Source organism: Pezoporus flaviventris, unplaced genomic scaffold (assembly GCF_033815535.1).
Source record: "Pezoporus flaviventris isolate CSIRO_AGI_PZ_B2104156 unplaced genomic scaffold, CSIRO_AGI_Pfla_v1 ptg000007l, whole genome shotgun sequence".
Lineage (NCBI taxonomy): Eukaryota > Metazoa > Chordata > Aves > Psittaciformes > Psittacidae > Pezoporus > Pezoporus flaviventris.
In genome coordinates, this window is record NW_026892555.1 from 78,927,537 (window position 1) to 78,950,183 (window position 22,647).

At 39.7% G+C, this 22,647-nt stretch overlaps 1 protein-coding gene and 1 long non-coding RNA gene across 4 annotated transcripts in view; both read right to left on the minus strand.

The window, feature by feature from the left end:
* CDH12 (cadherin 12) overlaps positions 1 to 22,647 on the minus strand; it is a 540,002-nt gene that overhangs the window by 409,782 nt on the left and 107,573 nt on the right. The window lies entirely within an intron of this gene.
* On the minus strand, positions 11,315 to 13,597 carry LOC133266409 (uncharacterized). Its single transcript, XR_009742382.1, has 2 exons — positions 13,522 to 13,597; positions 11,315 to 12,094 (listed from the first exon to the last, which is right to left on the minus strand). It is a non-coding gene; the product is annotated as an uncharacterized LOC133266409 (long non-coding RNA).

Genomic DNA, 22,647 nt, shown 5'->3' on the forward strand with positions numbered 1-22,647 from the left:
CACCTCCTCCCTGGCAGAGCATAAGACTCAGAAAGTCCATGGTCAGAGTAAACATTACTGAGCAGCAACTAAAAACATTGGTGTTATCAGCGCTGTTCCCAGGCCAAAAGTCAAAAACACAGCACTGCACCAGCTACTAAGAAGGAGAAAAACGACTGCTACTGCTGAACCCAGGACATAAGTTCAAGAGCAGATGCATCATATCCCTAAAGATGTAATTCAACCCAAACAGAAACTTGCCAAGTGCTTTTTCTTTTTTTTTTCTTTCCTGGAAAGAAAAAAGAACTCAGGATATATTCTTACTGTATTTAACATCTGAGGTACAAATAAAAGTTTTTGGTTTTGGGTTGTTTCTTTTGTTTTTGTTTTTGTTTTTTTGTTTTTTGTAGTGATGAAAAAAATGTCAAAGATGCAGTTTATACAAGCCAGTATCATTTTGTTCTTGGTAAAGTAGCTGTGAAAGTCAATGATAACATTCCTAAAGCCAAAAAGAGGGTTTTTTTGTTTTTTTTAAAACAATGTGCATTTTAGCCAAAATACCCACACATCAGACATCAGGTTGATCAAAGAATTTATTGTGCTCTAATCTGGAGTACATCACGTTTTTTCCTCCTTTCATCTGAAATAGTGCACACTGGTTAATTCCAAAGAAACAATTCTGACCTTATTGTCTGAGCCATCATGGCAAATTTTATATTCCCAAGATACTAACATGGAAACATGTTTACACTTCAGTCTGAGTCAGTGGTCTGACCTGGCAGCAAGGAATGCCAGAAGCATCATGGCCTGTGTTAACAGGAGTGCAGCCAGAAGGCTGAGAGGAGGATTACTTCCCTCTATTCAATCCTGGCAAGATGCTTAGAACACTGTGGCCAGTTTTGGACTCTCAGTACAAAACAAGGCAGATGTTGAACAACTAAGTCAAGCTCAGTAAGGGGACTAAGTCAAGCTCGCCTTGTGGGAAGAAGCTCTTGCCAGAGGTAGACAGTTGGGAGACGAGTGACAATGATCATGAATTGAAAAAAAAAAAAAAGACTGGGGATAATTAAGCAGTGGAACAAGTTCACACCTAGGATACTGAGTCAATTCATCATAAAAACAAAGGCAAGTTTAATCTGGATCAATAATTCAATCTTCATTTTTGATATCTATTTCAGTTCCAAATTTCAAAGTATGCCCTGAACCTGAGTCACACTTACACATTCTTCTACAAATTGAACATAATTTGACCATCATAAGAAAGCATAAATACTAACTTAGGTGCTCATTTTCAACTCCGGAATCATGAGAATTTATAGGCAATTTTGCAGTTAAATTAAGTGGACATTCATTTAGACTGGAGCTCAACAGAACCATATATTAATACAAGACCCAATTAGCTCATCTAACTCTCTTTAGACTTCTGGTTTAAAAACAAACAAACAAACAAAAACAAACAAAAAAACCTCAAATGAACAAAACCCAAAACAAACAAAAAAAACCCTGCACAAAAAAAAAACACCCTCCCCCCAAAAAAAAAACCACAAAAACCTGCAAAGAATTAGCCCACATGCAGATATGAGTAGGAGCAAGAATGGGATGACTTATGATTTCATGTAAACATCTTTATCAATTAACAAAGATGGGACCCTCTCAGCAGGCAAACAAGGAGGTTTGGCAACCTGACTGTGAAGCTCTAAGTTAAATGAACCAGTCTTAGAGGTTAACTGAGAGAAAGTCATTATTACATGGAAAATCTATAAGGAGGACACTGAATACTTAAAATTGTCTAATAATGCCTGCTTTATTGGTAAGAGACAACTGCTACCAGATGAAACACGTCAATATTATATTTTTTCATTTTACCGCATAAGATTTTTCTGCAGTATGAGCGATCAGTGCCAGATTCATCTAAGGCTACTGATATAAGAAACCCCAAATCCAATTTCTTCCAGTTTCTATTGTGTGGGTTGAAATTGAGTAGTAACCTTATTCTCACTTACAGTCAAAATAAAATATTGGGAGCTAGTTATATGTCAAGAAAGCAGCTGACAGTAAATCTCCCTAAAGCTGTAGCTAACACCTCATCCTGACACTAACTAGACAGAGATGTCATAGATTTCAGCAACTAAACAGCACAATAGATTTGTGAGAAGCAGCACTGATTTGTCAGGAAGTCAAAAAGTTATCTATTGTACCTCACTAGTGACTATAGAAAAAAAAAAAAAAATCCAAAATAACATTGTAGAAAAGCAAAACAAAATACAAAATGAGCCAACCCCCCCAAAAACCACCCCCACCACCCCTCACCCCTCCCACAATTTACTGCTATATCAGGCAGAAAGCAAGTGTGAGAATAGATACTTTTTCTAAAAGATGCTTTCTCTTTTTTAGCATAAGACTCAGTTTTGTTCTCTGCCTTCAGTTTAGTTCTGTATTTTTCTGTATATGCATCCACTGTTTATAATGCTCATAATCTCATAATCCTCATTTATTTCCATGGAACACCCTCTTCTCACCTTATATATACTTGGAATATGTTCTTCATTATCGTATGCCTATTTCTTGCCCTTTGACAAGCAAGAGCTTTTTCTTAGTTACATGTAATTGTTATTCTAGGTATCTCTTCAGCTTGGAAACTTAAGGTTGTTTTCTTAATGCATTGTTATGACCATACTTCTGAAAAACATTAGAAAAAAGTTTGAACTTCTAACAGCTCGTTTATTTCCTCTTTCCAGGTAGACTGGTTTAGAGCCTATCACAACATTAGTTTCATTTCTTTGCTGTTCATTATGTTTACAGACCACAGACTGTTGTATGGAAACACAAAAAAAAAGAGAGAAGCAAAAAAATTTCAACATTTTCCAAAAACTGTTTTCATGTCAGAATTAGTATCTAGCTTTGAGAAAGCAGATATATCAGCAAAACAGAGGAGTGATTCTTATGTGATTTGTTTCCAATAAAATCATTACAAGAACTTTCAAAACACAACCAACCCTAAGAATGAATCACTTGAAAAAAATCATGGTTTCTTGTTGCATGCTGTATCAACTGGTTTGTTGGAACATTTCATTGATTAAGTAATGGTTACCAGGAGTTTGGTATCAATTTTCTGAACTATTTAGCTATTTTTTAGAAGTACACCAAGTGCAATAGAGACAGAAAGTGATCAGACCATTATAATGGGCTACCCTGTTAGTAATGCACTATGAAAGCCATCATTACAAACAGATTTATGCAATGTATGAGAAAATAAACTTATACTAATGCTTCACTTGGGAAAATTTCTAGCAGCCCATTATGAGAATTGCTGGTTCTTCATGGTACCTCTTGAAAGCCATTAGACAGGTAGCAATTTTGAAACTAGGCACTCAACAATATCAATGCATTTCTGAAAACCTAGGTTTTAGTGAAAATTCTATAAAGTGTTAGAGGAAAATTATGGAAGAAACAGGTGGCTGCTTAAGTCTCCAGTAAGGCTCAGACCAAAAGATAAAAGCACTGTGTTTTTATTTAAGCCTTCCTTGGAAAACAATCATTGTCTGAATAGCAGTAGAAAGATCTTCCAATTTGTAGCCAAGTACCTTAAGAAAACCATAATTTCTCCTGCTGACATCCTCCACAACCTTGAAATGGACAAACATTTCTGAAGGAACTATACATAAGAAATCCATATTTTAACTACTTGTGTGTTATTTTAATATGCTTGCCTGGTTTCTAAATGCAGAATAAAGCTATAAGAACTTGTATATGTTTTACTTTGTGCAACTTAAACACCAACCTTCTCAGCAGATGAGTTGCTATTGCTTATCAACTGACCTTGCAACATGATTAGATTATCTATTTTTCAAATGATAAAAAAACATCAACAACGTAATTCAGAAACATGTTTTGCTGCTGGGAAAGATATGAAAGAAACAGGCAGAAAAAGACTCTTCTCTTTCACAATGCACTATGTGCACATGTGTCCAAATAAAGATATTATTTGTGATCCATTAATTGACTCTAAGAATCATAAAATCATAGATTAGTTAGGGTTGGAAAGGACCTTAAGATCATCTAGCTCCAACCCCTCTGACATGGGCAGGGACACCTCACACTAAACCATGTCACCCAAAGCTTTGTCCAACCTGACCTTGAACACCGCCAGGGATGGAGCATTCACAACTTCACTGGGCGACACATTCCAGTGCCTCACCACCCTCACAGTAAAGAACTTCTTCCTTATATCCAATCTAAACCTCCTTTGTTAATTTTTAACCTATTACCCCTTGTCCTATCACTACAGTCCCTAATGAAGAGTCCCTCTCCAGCATCCTTACAGGTCTCCTTCAGATACTGGAAGGCTGCTATGAGGTCTCCACGCAGCCTTCTCTTCTCCAGGCTGAACAGCCACAACTTTCTCAGCCTATCTTCATACGGGAGGTGCTCCAGTCCGCTGATCATCCTCGTGGCCCTTCTCTGGACTTGTTCCAACAGTTCCATGTCCTTTTTATGTTGAGGACACCAGAACTGCACACAATACTCCAGGTGAGGTCTCACAGGAGCAGAGTAAAGGGGCAGGATCACCTCCTTAGACCTGCTGGTCACACTCCTTTTGATGCAGCCCAGGATACGGTTGGCTTTCTGGGCTGCGAGCACACACTGCCGGCTCATGTTAAGTTTCTCATCAACCAACTTTTTTCTCCTTCTTCCTTTTTTTTTTTCTTCTGAAAACTTAAATAATAATGAAATATAGTTTTAGTGCATTGTTGGATATGCAATACAGTAATTTGGTATTTCTTCAATAATTAGCTCCTAATGCACAACATATCTGTCAGACGGCTGGAGCACCTGCCCTACAAAGACAAGCTGAGACAGTTGGGGTTGTTCAGCCTGAAGAAGAGAAGGCTCTGGGGACACCTTATTGAGGCCTTTCAATATAGTAGGGGCACTTGTATGACAAACTGAGAGAGACTTTTTACCAAGGCCTAAAGTAATAGGACAAGGGGCAACAGTTTTAAACTGAGAGAGTATAGATTTAGGGTAGCTTTAGATTGGATGTAAGAAAGAAAAAAAAACATTGTGTTGGGAGTTTTGGGTATTTTCTTTTTTGGGGATTTATTTGTTTTAGACAATAAGGGTGGTGAGACACTGGAACATGTTGACCAGAGAAATCCTGGATGCCCCATCATAGGAAATGCTCAGTATCGAGCTGGGCACAGCTTTGAGCAACTTCATCTAGTTAAAGTCCCTGTTCATGGCAGGAGGATTGAACTACCTGATCTTTGAAAGGTACCTTCGAAGAGAAACTATTCCATTTTAACCATTCTAGCTTAACTCCTTTTTTTCTTATGCAGCTTTTGTCAATATTTCTGTAGAGTAGTCTATAGTGTGACCCTGAAGCATTTCCTGACCTCCTTCAGGTAACGGTGATGGAATTTTCATTCTACAGCTAGAGAATGAGACCAGTACACCCGTAAGCCAGTCTGCTACTTAAAAAAAAAAACAAAAACAAACAAAAAAACCCAACAAAACAAAAAGAAAAAAAACAACCAAAACGAAAAACCACATTAGGCATGTCTTAAATGGACTAACCCATTATGAAATGCAGCTGATAACATGGTTATGAGAAAAAGAATAACCTTGTCCTTGATCTGAATATCATTCACCAGTTATCAACATATTCAATAACATGACGAGCTGTACCTTATCTACATAGAATTGTTCCTTTGTCAAAAATAACAACGTAAGACTAAACCAGCCAAGTCTAACTAGATACCTTATGTAAAAAAAAATTAAAAATAATAATCTCAAAGTGGTATTCATTTTTTTCTCAGGTACAAGAAATCTTAATAAATTCCACAGGGAAACAGGAAAACCTATTCTAATTCATGGTATGGAATAAAATATTTTTTTAAACAAAATGCATCAATAGTCATGGCAGGGGAAAATTTATCTGTATAATAACTGCTAGGAAAGGCTGGACAACTCCAAGATGATCCTGTCCAATTCTGTACATTCCCTAGCACTAAAGCAGATTTAGATACCCTACATACTTGAATTTTGCTAACCCTAATAAAACAAGTTTTTTCATGAACTGATGTGAATCTTATCATCACATGGAGAGAGCTCCTTTGTAAGACTAATTCATATCCAAACACAACATTGCTTTGCTAGTCTTTTTGTTTACCTCTGGGAAGGCAGAAATATTTCTGTTTCTCCAGCACTTACTGTAAGTAGCAAACACTGGCACAACTGCAACTGTCCCTCATAGTCATAGCATAGCTTATTTATGAAAGCAAATGCTAGTGCTGGAAACATGAGCTATGCTGAATTACAAGCCATTCAGTGCATAAAACATACAGGGGACGGGGAATGGTGCCCTGGATATTACGCAGGTAATAGTGAAAACTACTTTAACATCTAAGACTCAGAATGTTTTTAAAAAAAACCAATATATTTATTTTTACAAGATAGAAGCGAAGGCAAATAGTGAAGAATTAGAAAGCTGCACAGCAGGTATGAGATGTGCTCTCTCAGCAGAGAGGGAAAAAGCTGTTGAGACTATTTAATTTGTTATAACCTCCATACAAGAATCAAAGCAGAAAGCAACCTAACACACATACATGTTTTTATAATCTATCATTATAGCTTGTAATTACATACTTTGTACTACATGCTTTCCTATGCTGTTATCTTTGAAGTACATTAACACTTGATTATTGAATTAGTGTGCTACAGTGCATAGCTAATCCAAGATTTTAAATGATAAAACACATAAATGCTGCAAGTGGCTACTGGAATATGCAAGTGCAACGCATTTCAGGTTTGAATGACTGAGCAGCGAGACTGACAACGTGGCCTTTTGAGATCTCTTCCAGACATCTCTTTCTACAGCACTCTCAGTTCCTTATTATAGGTATGAATATCAAAATAAGTTTTTGAAAACTTTTTCAAAGTATTTAATAAGATAAAAGAAAAAACAAGAAGGTGTTTTAAAGGGGTATAATACTAAGTTGAAGAAAGTGTGGCTTGATTTAAGTGATTTCCAGAAAATTTTAACAGACTCTCTAAATGTCATAATAATATTCTCTGTAAAATACAGTGCTGTGAAATTTTACAACTTCCAATTTTTATAATGGCTGGAACATGTTCAGAAGGCACCATTTCAGCCTAACTGATGTTATCAAAGATGGAATTTATTCTTACTCATTTAATATTTGGAAGATGGCAGCACTGCCTTCTTATAAGCTGAGATCCTGACAAAGCTGCATCTACACATAAAACTGCTAATAGAAGTTACAACCACAGCCATGGATACATCTATTATATCTAATAGATAGCAAAACTTTGTCAGATCCATTTTTAATACAGTAGCTTAGTCAAATGCAGGAAATGGTTTCTACTGGGTGGACTAGTTGTCTAGTCATATAAAAACAAGTTTTGAACCCATCACTGAAAGGCACTTTGGTGAAGCTAAACTCAATTAATTAAACAACTTCAAACCACAATCTGACAACTTTCTAAAAATAAGGCAACGGCAATATAAATATCAAGTTGAGTAAACATAACTGCCAGTGTACCACATGGGTAGTCACAGATTATTAATTTACAAGCTAAAATGCTAACAAGACAACCTATAAAGGTGGTGAAATAATGGCTAATTTGCAGTCAGTTCATCTTGAAAGTTATGCTTTGCTTCCATAAAGTTGTCGAAAAAGAAATGGCCATAAAAATCCTTTGATCTGAACATTGAGCTCGTTGCTCATCTCATTTTCCAACACCCATCACCACACCTCATCCCTGCTTGTTGAAAAATTTTTATAAGACAGTTAAGAAGAAATCCATTTGTAAGATCCTACCAGAATATATGAATATTAAAATTATATCAAACCTCCAACTTTTTGTTAACATGAGACTGTAAAACATTGAAGAGGTACTAAATCCAGGAGGTTCCTCAACTGTGTAGAAGACAACTTCCTTCTGCAAGTAATAGAGGAGCCGACAAGGAGAGGTGCCGTGCTTGACCTCATGCACACCCACAGGGAAGGGCTCGTTGGAAATGTGATGCTCCAGGCAGCCTTAGATGCAGCTATTATGAGATGGTCGAATTTGAGATCCTCAGGACAGTGAGAAGAGCGTACAGCAAGCTCACTGCCCTGGACTTCAAAAGAACAGACTTTGGGCTCTTCAGGAACCTGCTTCGTAAGGTTCCATGGGATACAGCCCTAGAGGGCAGGGGGGCCCAAGACTCTTGGTTGATATTCAAGGATCACCTGCTACAAGCTCAGGAGTGTTGCATCCCAACCAGAAGGAAGTGCAGCAGGAGGTCCAGGAGACCTCCTTGGATGGATAAGGAGCTGCTGAGGAAAATTCAATTGAAAAAAGAGGCTTATAATAAGTGGAAGCAAGGACAGGTGGCATGGAAAGAATACAGGGAAGTTGTCCGGGAAGCTAGGGACCAGGTTAGGAAAGCTAAGGCCCAGTTAGAATTAAACTTGGCTAGGGATGTCAAAGATAACAGGAAGGGATTCTATAGGAACATTGCAAATAAAAGACAAACTAGGGAAAAGGTGGCCTCTCTCCGGAACCCATCAGGAAAACTGGCTATCCTGGATTTGGAGAAGGCTGAGGTTCTGAATGACTTCTTTGCCTCGGTCTTCACTGGCAAAGGCTCTGACTGCACCACCCAAGTCTTGGAAGGCAGATGCAGGGACTGTGAGAATGAAGACCTTCCGCCCACTGTAGGAGAGGAGCTGGTTTGAGACCATCTTAAAAATCTGAACATGCACAAGTCCATGGGTCCTGATGAGATCCATCCGTGGGTCCTGAAGGAGCTGGCAAAAGAAGTTGTGAAGCCACTGGCCATGATATTTGAGAAATCATGGCAGTCAGGTGAAGTTCCCGGTGACTGGGAAAAGGGAAATAAAACCCCCATTTTCAAGAAGGGGAAAATGGATGACCCAGGGAATTACAGACCAGTCAGTCTCACCTCTGTGCCTGGCAAAATCTTGGAGCAGATTCTCCTGGAAGGCATGCTAAGGCACATGAAAATCAACAAGGTGGTTGGTGACAGCCAGCATGGCTTCACTAAGGGGAACTCCTGCCTGACCAATTTGGTGGCCTTCTATGATGGGGCTACAGAACTGATGGACAGGGGTAGAGCAGTTGATGTCATCTACCTGGACTTGTGCAAAGCATTCAACACTGTCCCACATGCCATCCTTGTCTCTAAATTGGAGAGATATCAATTTGATGGATGGACCACTCGGTGGATAAAGAACTGGCTGGATGGCCGCACACAGAGTTGTGGTCAATGGCTCAATGTCCGGCTGGAGACCAGTAACAAGTGGTGTCCCTCAGGGATCGGTGTTGGGACCAGTCTTGTTTAACATCTTTGTCGCTGACATGGACAGTGGGGTTGAGTGCGCCCTCAGCAAGTTTGCCGATGACACCAAGCTCTGTGGTTTGGTTGATACCCTGGAGGTAAGGAATTCCATCTAGAGCGACCTTGACATGCTTGTGAGGTGGGCTGATGCCAACCTCATGAAGTCTAACCATGCCAAGTGCAAGGTCCTACACCTGGGTCGGAGCAATCCCAGGCACAGCTACAAGTTGGGCAGAGAAAAGATTCAGAGCAGCCCTGTGGAGAAGGACTTGGGGGTGATGGTTGATGAGAAAATGAACATGAGCAGGCAGTGTACTCTTGCAGCCCAGAAAGCCAACCGTATCCTGGGCTGCATCAAAAGAAGCGTGACCAGCAGGTCAAAGGAGGTGATCCTGCCCCTCTAGTCTGCTCTCGTGAGACCTCACCTGGAGTATTGTGTGCAGTTCTGGTGTCCTCAACATAAAAAGGACATGGAACTGTTGGAACAAGTCCAGAGAAGGGCCACAAGGATGATCAGGGGACTGGAGCACCTCCATGTGAAGACAGGCTGAGGAAGTTGTGGCTGTTCAGCCTGGAGAAGAGAAGGCTGAGTGGAGACCGCGTAGAAGCCTTCCAGTATCTGAAGGGGGCCTATAGGGATGCTGGAGAGGGACTCTTCATTAGCGACTGTAGTGATAGGACAAGGGGTAGCGGGTTAAAACTTAAACAGGGGAAGTTTAGATTGGATGTAAGGAGGAAATTCTTTCCTGTTAGGGTGGTGAGGGACTGGAATAGGTTGCCCAAGGAGGTTGTGAATGCTCCATCCCTGGCAGCGTTCAAGACCAGGTTGGACAGAGCCTTGAGTGATATTGTTTAGTGTGAGGTGTCCCTGCCCATGGCAGGGGGGTTGGAACTAGATGATCTTAAGGTCCTTTCCAACCCTAACTATTCTGTGATTCTATGATTTTATGGTTCTAAATTTTATCACCTGTGAGGAATTTAAATAGGATAACAAGTAGGTATTCTAACAGTTCTTCTCCCCCCCTTGGTAAAAATTCTAGAGTACGTCTTAGAAGACGAAACCTGGGAAGCATAATTATACAGATTATTTTATTCAGATAAAGGCTGGTTTTCCTCAAAACTTTCACTATGGCTTATCACATTAATAGTGAGATGTAGATACAGTTTGAACAGAGGCAGTTCCATGCATCCTCAAAATTACCGAAATGCGTATCTAAGAGTCACGGCACCAACCAGCGAAACCTTTGCATCTCTGCTTCCCCCGAAATGGCTAAATCTGAATACTGAGGCTCGGCACCTAAAGGACTTCTGGCAAGCATTTTCAAGTATTTCCTTTGGCTTACACTTACCTTCTTATAAAATTATGAGCTTCCTTGTGGGTTCACCAAGCTATAGGTAAATTCTTACACCCATCCCAAGGAGACATGAGAAAACGAGAAGACAGTTCAGTGACTACAGTTAAAATATCCTGATAGCACACCTGGTTTAGCTTTGCTGAATCTAGAAGCATCCTCTTTAAAAAAAAAAAAAAATAAAATATTGCATTAGGCAAAAGGGCATTTAACTAATGAGCTTCTTTGCAAGTGACTATCACCCTATCACTGACCTCAGAGACCAAATACAACACAAGAAGACAAATTCCGTCTGCAGGGCATACACCCACATGCTGTATTTCCCCAATCAGTTGACACCTTTCAGAAAGACCTGAATTCCCTAATAAAAAACATCTATTCCTCTCTTACAGCCTACAAAACTTTATCTTGCTCAAACAGTGACAGGCAGTTTTGTGCACTAGAGACTGATCCCTTGTAAGCTCTGAAATCACAAGGTCGTCTAAACTCGTTTTCCTGCTGACATTGTCCCAAGCAAAACTTCTCCATAAAACAATACTGTTATGTCAGAGTAACTCAACAACTAGGGAAAAAACAGCATGACCTTGTAAATAACCACCATGACAGATAGCTGGGGAAGAGTAAAGAGAACACTGTGCATTTAATTCCTCTTTTCCATACTCATCTGCGAAAGACAACAAATTGTCAGCTATTTCAGATGAGAGCCTGCTACAGTTTGAGTCTTCTGAATAACAACCATTGAAAACAGAAGGATCACTTATGGAGACTATCTTAAGGACAAAACAAAGGCAAAAACCCATCAAAAAATTCTCAGGAAAACAATCTAACAGTAAGTTATAATTATTTCAACTCGAAACACCTTCCTCTCTGGAGACTTGCACATATTGTAACTGGGTAACAGTAATTCTCCATTAAAACTAAGAACTAGTAAACATAGCCTATTACTCATAAGATATTATACTTCATTCATTATTGCTAGGTTGTATGATAAAGCTAATCTGCAGACCCACAAAGGCGCTCAGACACAGCAGCAGGAGCGGAAGCCCAAATAATACCCTGCTCAAGCTGCTCCCAGGCCCATCCCAGGAGCCACCAGCCCCTCCAAAGCCCATCTCCACAAGCCCAGAGGAACACAGGGATGCACAAACACAGGCCAGAACCCAAATTGAGGACACCCAAGGTACAAACACCCTCTCTCGGTGCCTCCCAGAGCTGTCCAAACAGAGCCTCCATCTCATTGCCCAGGCATGAAACCCACAACAGAGTCAGCAGCAGCAGCTTTATAGATCACTTTCCAGACCAGAAAGGTTGCTGCCCAGGGGACACACTGTAGGAAGCAGGGAAAAGCAGTCCAGGCTCACAGGACTTATTATGGGATGTTTAGGGGAGGAACCTAAGATGGGAAAAGCCAAGTTGTGTAGGAAAAAGAATGGGAAAATAGAGTGGTAAGGGGATGTAAAAGCCTGGTCATATGTAAATAGTTGGCTCGTCAGGACACTTACCTGGCCATGCCCTGTGCCAGAACTGTGTAGCCTGCCCTATCTTATTAAACTTTCTATCTCTGTCATGGGTGAGAAAACCATGCTGTGTGCACATACATGTATGGGAGCATGAGTGCAGCATTTGGGGTTGGCAAGCCCATGTGTCTGTGGTGCCAGTGACAGAAGCAAGTATGGGTACTGGAGCAAGGTTGTGATCATTAACAAAGATCAACCCAGATTATCTGTGAGTGGATGAAGTGATCTGGGAACAAGGAGATAAGGGCAGCTTTTAGTTGTGAGGCCACCTGTGTGTCTCTAGGAGCAAAAGCAGTGGGGAGTCAGCTCTGGAACCAGGGCAGTCCTGCCCAGCTGAGAGCAGGGGAAAGATGTGTGTGTACATGTGTACACACATCAGCAGTCTATACCAGCAACTGGAATAGGGCTGAAGCTTCAGGAAGCTTGCATGTCTAGGTCCCAGCAATCAGCAAGATGGGGATCCAGGGACAGTTACTGGAAAAACTGAGCAGACCCAGCTGCTGGAGGGATCCTGTACATATGCATACACATATGTTCTCATCAATGGACTTCCAACCTGTCCAGGAAGAAAGGGAAGCAGGAAGAGACAATTAGAGCTCTGACCCTCTGTCTGACCTGTGTGGCTGACCATGGATATATAATGTATCCTTTATGTGTGCATGCCTGTAGGAGTACTTCTTCATCCTCACTCCTAGCTGCACCTGGTGATGTGGATCTGTGGCAGCCTCACCTCTCCAGCTGTTGGATCCTGCATGAAATGTTTTCCTCTAACAGTTTTCAGTTGCTCTCTTTGTGATTACGACATATCTCATTAACTTCATGATAAAAATTTGGATGCTTTGCAGAAGTCCATCATATTTAGAAATCTGAAGGAAAATACTCTGTCACTGTACAGCGCTTGCGTTAAAGTCCAAGGATTGCTGGATCCCACCACCAGAAAGAATGCACTGCAGTTATTGCTTTTTCATAAAAACACTGCTCAGTGCACATTATGCTAAAGGTATGATGTGTACTTTGGCTAGTAACATGCCGAGTTAATTTTGGTTTACTCTTTTACTTTGCAGACCAGATATCATTTCTTTAACAATAAAATTACATACTCCCACACTTTAATATACTTGCAATATTAAAGTACAGACACCTGTTCTCAGTTAGTCTGAAGATTACTCAATTAGTCTGAAGATTACTCAATTTAAAAGTAGCAATTTCTAGTGAAACAAAGTTGTCATTACTTAATACAAGGACAAATACATTATTAGGTAAAAAAATATCTGAAATCACAAGCAGGTTGGGAAGTTTTTACCATCTAGCATCATAGACTACAACAGTATATACCAGAAGAAATTCATCCTAATATGACCAACAAATAAAGGGAAAAGGAAACGCTATCATCCCAAAGTCAGGGATTTTTCCCAAGATTTTGTCCAGAGTGAAAAGGCAAAGCATTTCTGCTCTGAAGAACCAATTAAAGATATCCATATGCGGCACTTCATAAAAGTACATAACATCCTTACCAAGATAACATGCAATATTAACTTGATTCCCTAGGTTTTGTGTATGTGTTCTCACTTGAGAAAGCATGAGTAAGAAGCTCAGTAGACATGGGCTTAGAAGAATTCTACATAACAGAAGCAACTTTTTACTGTGTACATTTACAACAGTATCTGGCATGAGGGAAGTGAGATGATGGTTGTGGCTTGAAGACTTAGCTCTAGTTCTAACAACACTAACAGTCTTGAAGATCTGAACTTTCAGCTACCTATTGCTACTTTCAGCTTTGATTTCCAAAATTATTTCACCCTAACTGAAAATACTGACATCTTCCCAAGATCATTCTACACCTTTCAAATAATATTTAGTAAATAATGTATAAAGCTTTATACCAATTAATCAAGGGCTAAGATGCACCAAAACTGCTCTTTGCCATGCATCATAATGTTGTGAATGGATCTTGTTTTAGCTATTGAACAACATACTACCGATGTAAGAATATGTTTACTGATGTAGATGCTTATATCAGCAGAAACACCACAGACAGAGCTACATGAAAGGAGTAGTAAAGTACTTCTAGCAATTTCTAGTACTAGCTACAAGAGATTAAAGATACTCTTAGCAGTACCTAGAGCACCTTTGCTTCCATCATTGTTCAGCAGCATGGGAAATAAAGATTCCTGTGTTAGCTACATCTATAATCACATATTTAAGTAGACATATAATAGTCTCAGACGCTCAAGCCACTGTGAAGAAGTGATATGAATCCTTCCTAATAATTTTTTTTTTGCTTCACTATAAGATAGTGATGGAAGACTGCTTATCTGATATCTTTAAATGGTCTCTGAAGCATTCCTGTTGCTGAACTGTGAGTAAGAAGTGTTTGCAAGAACAGTGAGAACAGGCTTTAAGCCTAATGGATGGTTTGGTATGTCATATCCCTGTGTCCTCCAAACCTTCTCCTTCCCTCCCCCCAACAACAGAGGTAATTTTGTTTCAGAACTGAGGAAATTTCCAGGGCACTGTTATAAGCTAGTAGTGTAGACATCATCTTAGTGTTAAGCTGGACAGCAACAGGGAATGATCAAGACCACCTCCAAATGCATTCTGGGTTGCAGCAAGAGCAGGTATTTCTTCAGGATGACTTTTAGGATAAGAAATACTCAGTTGCCTTCAGGATAGGGAAGGTAGGGTGGGGTAGGAGTGGGACTCGTGCCCCTAGGGACTCCCAGATCCCAGGGAGTGGTAATTCAACACTTAGGGAGAGTATTCTCCCTACCTCTCACCCTCCCAGAAGGGTTCCTAGAAGTTAACTATTAATAGATACATACAGATGGATGGATGAAAGTGCTCTAACCAGAGATGAAATACAATACCAGCAGCAAGTAGTCTCAACAAATCTAACAATAAAGCAGAAGAAAAAAATTATAAAAAATTTCAAAACTCCACAAAATTTTTAGATGCATGCCTGTACACTCAGAAGGCCTTCTAATAGCAATAATTATCTATACACCAAGTAGCAATATATTTCTCTGCTTCTATTGACCTATTTTAGAATAAATTCCTGACTTGAAAGGACTTGCCCACTATGTTATCAGCGAGCAGCAGCAGAGGCTGTATATACAGGAGCCTCTCAGATACTCTGCTGTGTTCAAGGTACAAATTCCTGCTGATGCTGCTTCCGGTGTTATCAGGTGTGCTGGTATTGACTGGGGTAGAATTGTTTTTTTCCTTAGTAGCTAGTACAGAGCTGTATTTTGGATTTGTGCTGAAAACAGTGTTGGTAAACATTTTAGTTATTGCTGAGCAGTGCTTACACAGAGTCAAGGCCTTTACTGCTGCTCACACCAGCCCTCAGTGAGTAGGCCGGTGGTGCACAAGAAGTTGAGATGGGACACAGCCAGGACAGCTGACCCAACTTACCAGAAGGATATTCCACACCATAGAATGTTTCACTCAGCATATAAAGCCAGGGGGAAAGAAGGAGGAAGGGGGCTGTTCAGAGGCATGACATTTGTCTACTCAAGTAACCAGGACATGTGAGGCAGCCCTGGTCTCCTGGAAATGACTGAACACCTGCCTGCTGATGAGAAATGGGGAACGAATTCCTTGTTTTGCTTTGCTTGCAACACACAGCTTTTGCTTTCCCTATTAAATTGTCTTTATCTCAACCCACCAGTTTTCTCACTTTTACACTTATATGTGTCCCCCCCCAATCCCACTGGGTAGGGGAAGAAGCGAGCAAGCAGCTGCGTGGTGTTCAGTTGCTGGCTGGGGTTAAACTACAACAGGCATGACAATTTCCTATTTTTACAGTAGCTAATTACAGTCCAGTCCAGTGATTCTGAAACATGGCCAACTGAATCTTGGCATTTGGTTCAGTCATAACCTTGCTGCCAGAGTGCACCACTGGAATGGGATTCATCCAATAAAACATTTATCTGAAATGTTTCAGATGCGCCCATAACACTTTCTGAAAAAACAGCTTTTTTTTTTTTCTTTATATTCAGTCCTTCAGAGATTTCTTGAAGCATGGGAGCTTTTTACCAGCTCTTTTCCCATTAATTCTCTCTATTAAACTGCTTGTTCAACTGAGCTTCTTTGTGTATTTTGATAGAGAAGCATTTGTTCTTTGTAAATTTTTTTCAAATAATTTTATCTGTATGTTGGCAGGAACGCATCTTGAGAAAAGCAGGGGAGCGAAAAATCCACTTCCCTAGTAAATAATTTTTTACATATGCTCTAATAAATGAAGCAACAGTCATTCTTTTTATATGTTAACAAACCAAATACACTTCCAGGAGAAAATATTATTGTGGTCAGATTTTTTTAGCAGGGCCTTTAGAGACAAAACAAGGGGTAACTGTTTTAATCTAAAACAGGATAGATTCAGGCAACATATAAGCAAGAATTTTTTTTATTATGAGGGTGGTGAAACACTGGCGCAAGTTGCCCAGAGAATAGTAAATGCCCTATATCTGGAAACATTAAGCATCAGGTTGGATGTGGCTCTGAGCAACCTGCTCTAGTTGAAGATGTTCCTGCTTATTGTAGGGGGTGGGACAAGATTAAAGGTCCCTTCCAAACACACCATTCTATGATTCTTTGACTTTCAATACACTGACTTGATTTGAGCAGTCTGTTAATTCACTTCCATAGTTTCTTAAACTTTTGTTTGTAGTTCAAAGTACATGCTCATAGCTAAAATTGCTATTTATGAAGAACAGAAAGTGATACTAGAAACCACTGAAAAACATCCAGTTTGCTTTTTAGTTAAACCCATATCTTACTCTATTAATGCTGCAAGGGTCCCGCAGTTAATGTGAAACTAGTATGTTTCTGTAGACCTCAAATACACTTTGGGACTCAGTCATTAGGTTGTCCTCAGTTGCCACACTGGGAGATGCAACTGCTTCTTCCCATATTCATCTCTAGCATATATCGCCACACCACACTCCCTGAGCATTTTAGAATCCATTGTGAGTTTATTTCCACAGCAATATCGCATATTCTCTCACAATGGGAAGAATAATATTTTCTCTACTAAACAGATTGGAAACCAAGATACTAGAGAGCTAAAAGACTTACCCAGGACCACTTGGGAAATTTGTGGCACAGAAAGGAACTAAGTCTAGGTACTTAACCTAGGTTTCTAGCTAACATATTATATAATGAATATTAATGAAGTACACAAGACCCCAAATGGTACAACATAAAAGAACAAAGTATTTTCATAAATCTAATGTTTGGGTGTTTTCAGTAACAAGACCTAACATTTTAGAAGAGATGGGTCAGAAAGTTAAGATTATCATACTTCAAAGAAGAGCTAGTTACCATGCCAGAAGTCTAAGTTTAGACACAATAGACAAGGATGCTGGAAGTATTGCTAGGTCCTTCACTCTGGTCACCCTACAGGACAATGCCACGGTGACTCCAAACATAGTAATTCTTGTTAAACTTTAAACTGGACCTCATTAGAGAGAGAGAAAAAAAAATAAAAGCATTTGTGTAAACATTTCAATGCCTTAATTTTTCTCTGCTGAATTTTTCCACAAGTCTAGCACATACTTCCAAGCTTTAAGTTGTAATGTCTCATACTTTTACCACACCAGGCAATACAGAACACAGTAGAAGAATAAATAGCTTACAAGAACACATGATTTATTACACAGAAATCATTAATGAAGTAAGAAACAAAAAATATTAAAGGATAAAAATAAAAAGAAAAAAAATAATTTCCAGAACAGGAAGTTTGCTATTTTTGTGAGGAAAAAGAAACCAAAACATAACAACCAACCAAAAACCTTTAAAACACTAAAATCAAAACAAAATAAATTACAATTTAAGAATGGTTTTTGCCTCTAAAGAGGTTATTGCAGTCCAGACACGTTACTGACAACAGTATGCTACTATAATGGCTTAGTATACATTTCTATCTTTGTACGAGATTTAAAAGCAAAGTTTTATAGGAGGATTAAAAAAGCTAGTTATAGATATTTTGCAAGAGAATACTGTAAAAAAAGTACTTTTGTATTAATAACACACTCCCCAAAGCCCTGAAAAGTAGCAAACACAAGCTATTACAAACACCTCCAAACCAGAATTATGGGCACTGCAATCTCAGTCTCTTATGACACAGAGTATTGGGGAAAAATAACAGCTATGGGAGAAGAACTTGTTGCTGGAGAGTGAGCTGAGGCTTTGCAAGTTACAAACTAATCAGAGTAATTCCCAGACAACATGCTGTGATATTTGCATTGTCTGCTGGTTATTATGATTTATTGGTAAAATGTGACATGGACACAGCAGTACAGTGGAATCACACTGTGACAGTTATAGTAATCCCATTACCCAGCTTTTGCTTTTTCAACCAAAACCATTGTTTTCCTTTTCTCAAAGCACACAGGACAAGATAATAAAAACACCCTCCAGGTGTTTGAATCCATAGCTTTGTGTAGTTTCTGCTCTTCGAGTTTCCTTCTTCTATTTTTTAAAAAGAGTGCTTCAGAAAATCCACCATCTAAAGAGTGCCCTAGAAGCAGACATGATAGTGAAATCCTTAATAAAGCTAGAGTAGTAGGTATTTTTCCCATTGCATTTTCTACACACTCTCTGACTATAAGGGCACTTCTTTTGACCCAACATACATGATAACTGCTCATGTCTTACCATCTATTTAGGTTTTTATTAGTGAAAAAAAACAGGATTCATCTTTAACAGGCTAAGCTTTATTTGACTTTTTTCTCATCATCACAAGATGAAGGTGACCTCCACAGGCTTTCAGGTAGGCTGACATCAGATATTCTTAAGAGTGGAGATGCTGGTGTTTTTTAATAGGTTTACTAGAATTGAAGAATTTTACAATAACAATCTGAAGGTGGGAGACTGTAACACTATATATATGCAAATAACCATTAACATGGTAGTAGTACTGCAGACCTTCATTCACGTTCAGGGGTTTGCTTGTATCAGTCACTGAAGAGTCAGGAGATAAACAACAGCAATAAAAAAAAAAACAAAACAACACAACTTTATACCAAGAAAGCTTAAAAATTACAAAACTGATGGAAAATAAAGAGATTATCATGTTTTGGGTTTCTTTTTTACAATGTTGCTAACTTGTTGCCATTATAACCACTACATTCTATTAATCTGAATACACGTTCTTAGAGATGTAAAGACCACTGGATACAGAATTGGTCCCAAGCAAGCTTTGGCAGTTACCTTTAGCAGCACTCTGGTCGCAGGAATAGCCCTGGAAGCTGTATCTACCCCAAACTTTATGGGCCAAGATCCACAAGAAGTGCTAAACCAAAGGAGACAAATAGCTTTCCCTTATCTCTGTAATTAACCAGGTGTTCATCACATACAGATTGGTGCTTTGCCCATCCTCAGGCAATCACCATGCCACTGGAGATCAACAAATACCATCAGAAATAAGATGACATTTGTATCCTTTCACTGGAAGGATGTAACCAAGCATTTAGGAAACATGAACTGAAGCCTATAAGAGAAACTGCAAAATATGAACTCATGAAATACTATATGGTGTAACTGTAATTAAGAAAAAAATGAATTTAAATTACCAACTAAGTTCTGCCAAGAATGCTTGTAAGTTACAATTAGTGGAAGGGAGATCCTACAAGGCTTCATGCTTTATGCATTTTACTATGTGAAGAAAAAGCCACAGACAGCTAAGTCCTCAGGCAAAAAAGAAGACTGACTGCTCTGAGGGATTTTAGTGAACAGAACAGTTCTGGCAGTCAATCATAACTGTATCAGATATATCAGTATGGCTGCAGAAATCAGTACTGAAGGGGAAAAAAAAAAAAAAAAGGACAACTGCAGTCAGAAGAGGCTATGGCCATCATATACAGGGCTACAGTTCGTGCACCATCAGTAGAAGATATACTCTGCTTCACACTTACATATAGACTTTCCTTGTGGAAATGGGGATGCCACTTCCATTTGTAAGTACACAAACATTATAGACTTGAAAACTATTTCCATTTGTGAGGGGAAAAAAAAAAAAAAGGAATAAAAAATTGGCCACAACACTTCAGACACTGTAATTTTAACGGCATGTTCATATTCCAAATCCTTATCTGCTGCCACAGCGTGGGGTGCTGCCTTTTATTTTTTATTTTTGAGACAGCCAGTCACAGCTCTTAAATCTCTACCTATAAAAAGCACCTTTCAGATATAAGCATAAAGATTCTCTGAAAAGGAAACTGCTTACAAAACATACTTGCAGTAAACCTATCTCTAACCATACCTGCAGCCCCTCACATTTCTGTGCATGAGCACACGCTCTCCATTCACGCAGTCTGGGGCGAATGCTTGAAAAAGACTCCTGAATACAGCAGACTCCAGATGTTTCAGACTGGTGCATGGGCACATAGTGAGGCTATTCAGTTTCACAGCAAGAAAAAAAAAAAATACAGTAAATTACCTTGCCAGGACATCAAAGCGTGCAGATTAGTGTTCTTCTTCCATAATCATCAGATGATTAAAGAGCATTTTCCTCATTAAAACCTCTTACAAGGGATCACCATTATCCAACTCTTCAATTACTCATTAAGCTACATATAGGTTTTTACTTCTCTAACTGCAATTTGATACAAGCTCTTTAGTCATAAAATGCTTTTTAAGAAGAAAAAAAGGGTTTTATAACCTACTGAGTAAAAATATTGTTTTCATTGAAGAGACCTTAAAATCAAAGCTGCATTATTGCAATGCGAGTTGTTTTTAAAACAGACCAACAGCCCAGAAGAAAAACCTGACCAAAGCAAACAAACCACCTTACAAGGGGCAGAAGTTAAGCACAGCAACCTAAATCCCCCTCTCTAGCTGCTTGCAGCCGGCAGTAGTGTCATAAAGGAGTAATACGAGTTCAACTACATCCTCTCTCACTAACGTAGAAGCTCTCAAACATAATATAAACAAATCTGAAAGAAGGAAATATTCTTATAACCAAAAAAAAAAAAAAGGAAAACAAAACCAACAAAAACATACTGAGACACACGATACAGCTTACACAAAGCACACGGGACAGGGAACAACACCAACTGCTGTACTGGTGGTGGCAGGGTACCTGCTTGGGCTTCCACTGTGAGGAGCCGAGGGCGCTGCCCGATGCCGGACACAGCCGGTCCCAGCCGGCTCCAACGGCCCCACAGCAGAGCAGAGCTGAGCCCCTCAGCCACAGGCGGGCGCCTCGGGGAAAGCCGGGGTAAGGAAGGGCAAACGGCGCCCGGCAGCCATGGCTGAGGGGAACCGGGTGAGAAACAGCCCTGCGAGCCCCGAGGGCAGAGCGGGAGGAGGGCAGGAGGGGCTCCGGGCGCCAGGGAGAGATGCCCCTGCGGCACCGGGAGGGACACCAGTGGCGTGGCGGATTCCCTGCAGCCCTTTTCCAGGCTGCAAAAGAAAAGAGTGTAAGGAGGAGGGAGCAGCAGAGAGAAGCCGCTATAGACTAACCACAATCCCCCACGTTCTCCCGCAGTGCTACCACGGGAGGAGTAGAAGGCCCTGGAGTGGTTGAGCTCAGGAAAGGTCAGAGATAGTGTCTCTTTTTTTTTTTTTTTTTAAAGTTTGTTTCTTGCTACTCAAATCTATTTTGATTGCCAATAAATGACTTTTCTCTAAGTCAGGTCTGTTTTGCCCCTGATGGTAACCCATAAAGTGATTCCCATCTGTCTCAACCCACAAGCTTTTTCACCTTACTGTCTCCTGGAGGGGAGATGAGACCCACCCAGTATTTACCCACCACAACGGGACATTCAGATGCATATCACTGTTACAATCCAAAACATGTCTTTTTTTTTTTTTTTTTTCCCCTTCAGAAGTGTAGGACAGAATAAAGATATTCTGACATAGCATAATGCCTTGGGCATAGCTAGGAATCCTAACTTTCAAGAGTTCTGGTCCATATACATGAAACATATATGCCCTCGTACCCAAACATATACTCTGGTCCATATACATAAATTCCCCTCATACCCAAATTATTTGCCTTTGGTTGCAGTTAATTTCCTTTTTGACACTACTCAGGAACTGAATATTAATATGGAATTAATATGTTTATCTGTATACACACAAATCAGATTAAATATAATTGAGACAAAGACATCTTAATCAAAACCATTAAGTTAAGGCATTTATTTCCAGCAGAAGACTCTGTGCGATACAGGTATGTTAACTTCTTAAGCACGAGTACTGGTGAAAGGGTATTTGTGGTAGAGCAATGTGAACCACTTCAGCTGAAACCAAGCTGAAATACTAACTCTACAAATAAACACATTTGCTTTTGCTTAAAAAAGCCCAACCCACCACTTCAAGATTAATTTTCAAAAATTCCTTTGCAGATAAAGTTTTATTAAGTAGCCAGTGTGGAAGTGCTGTTGAGTCAGTGTGCAATATTATTTTCAGCTATGCACAT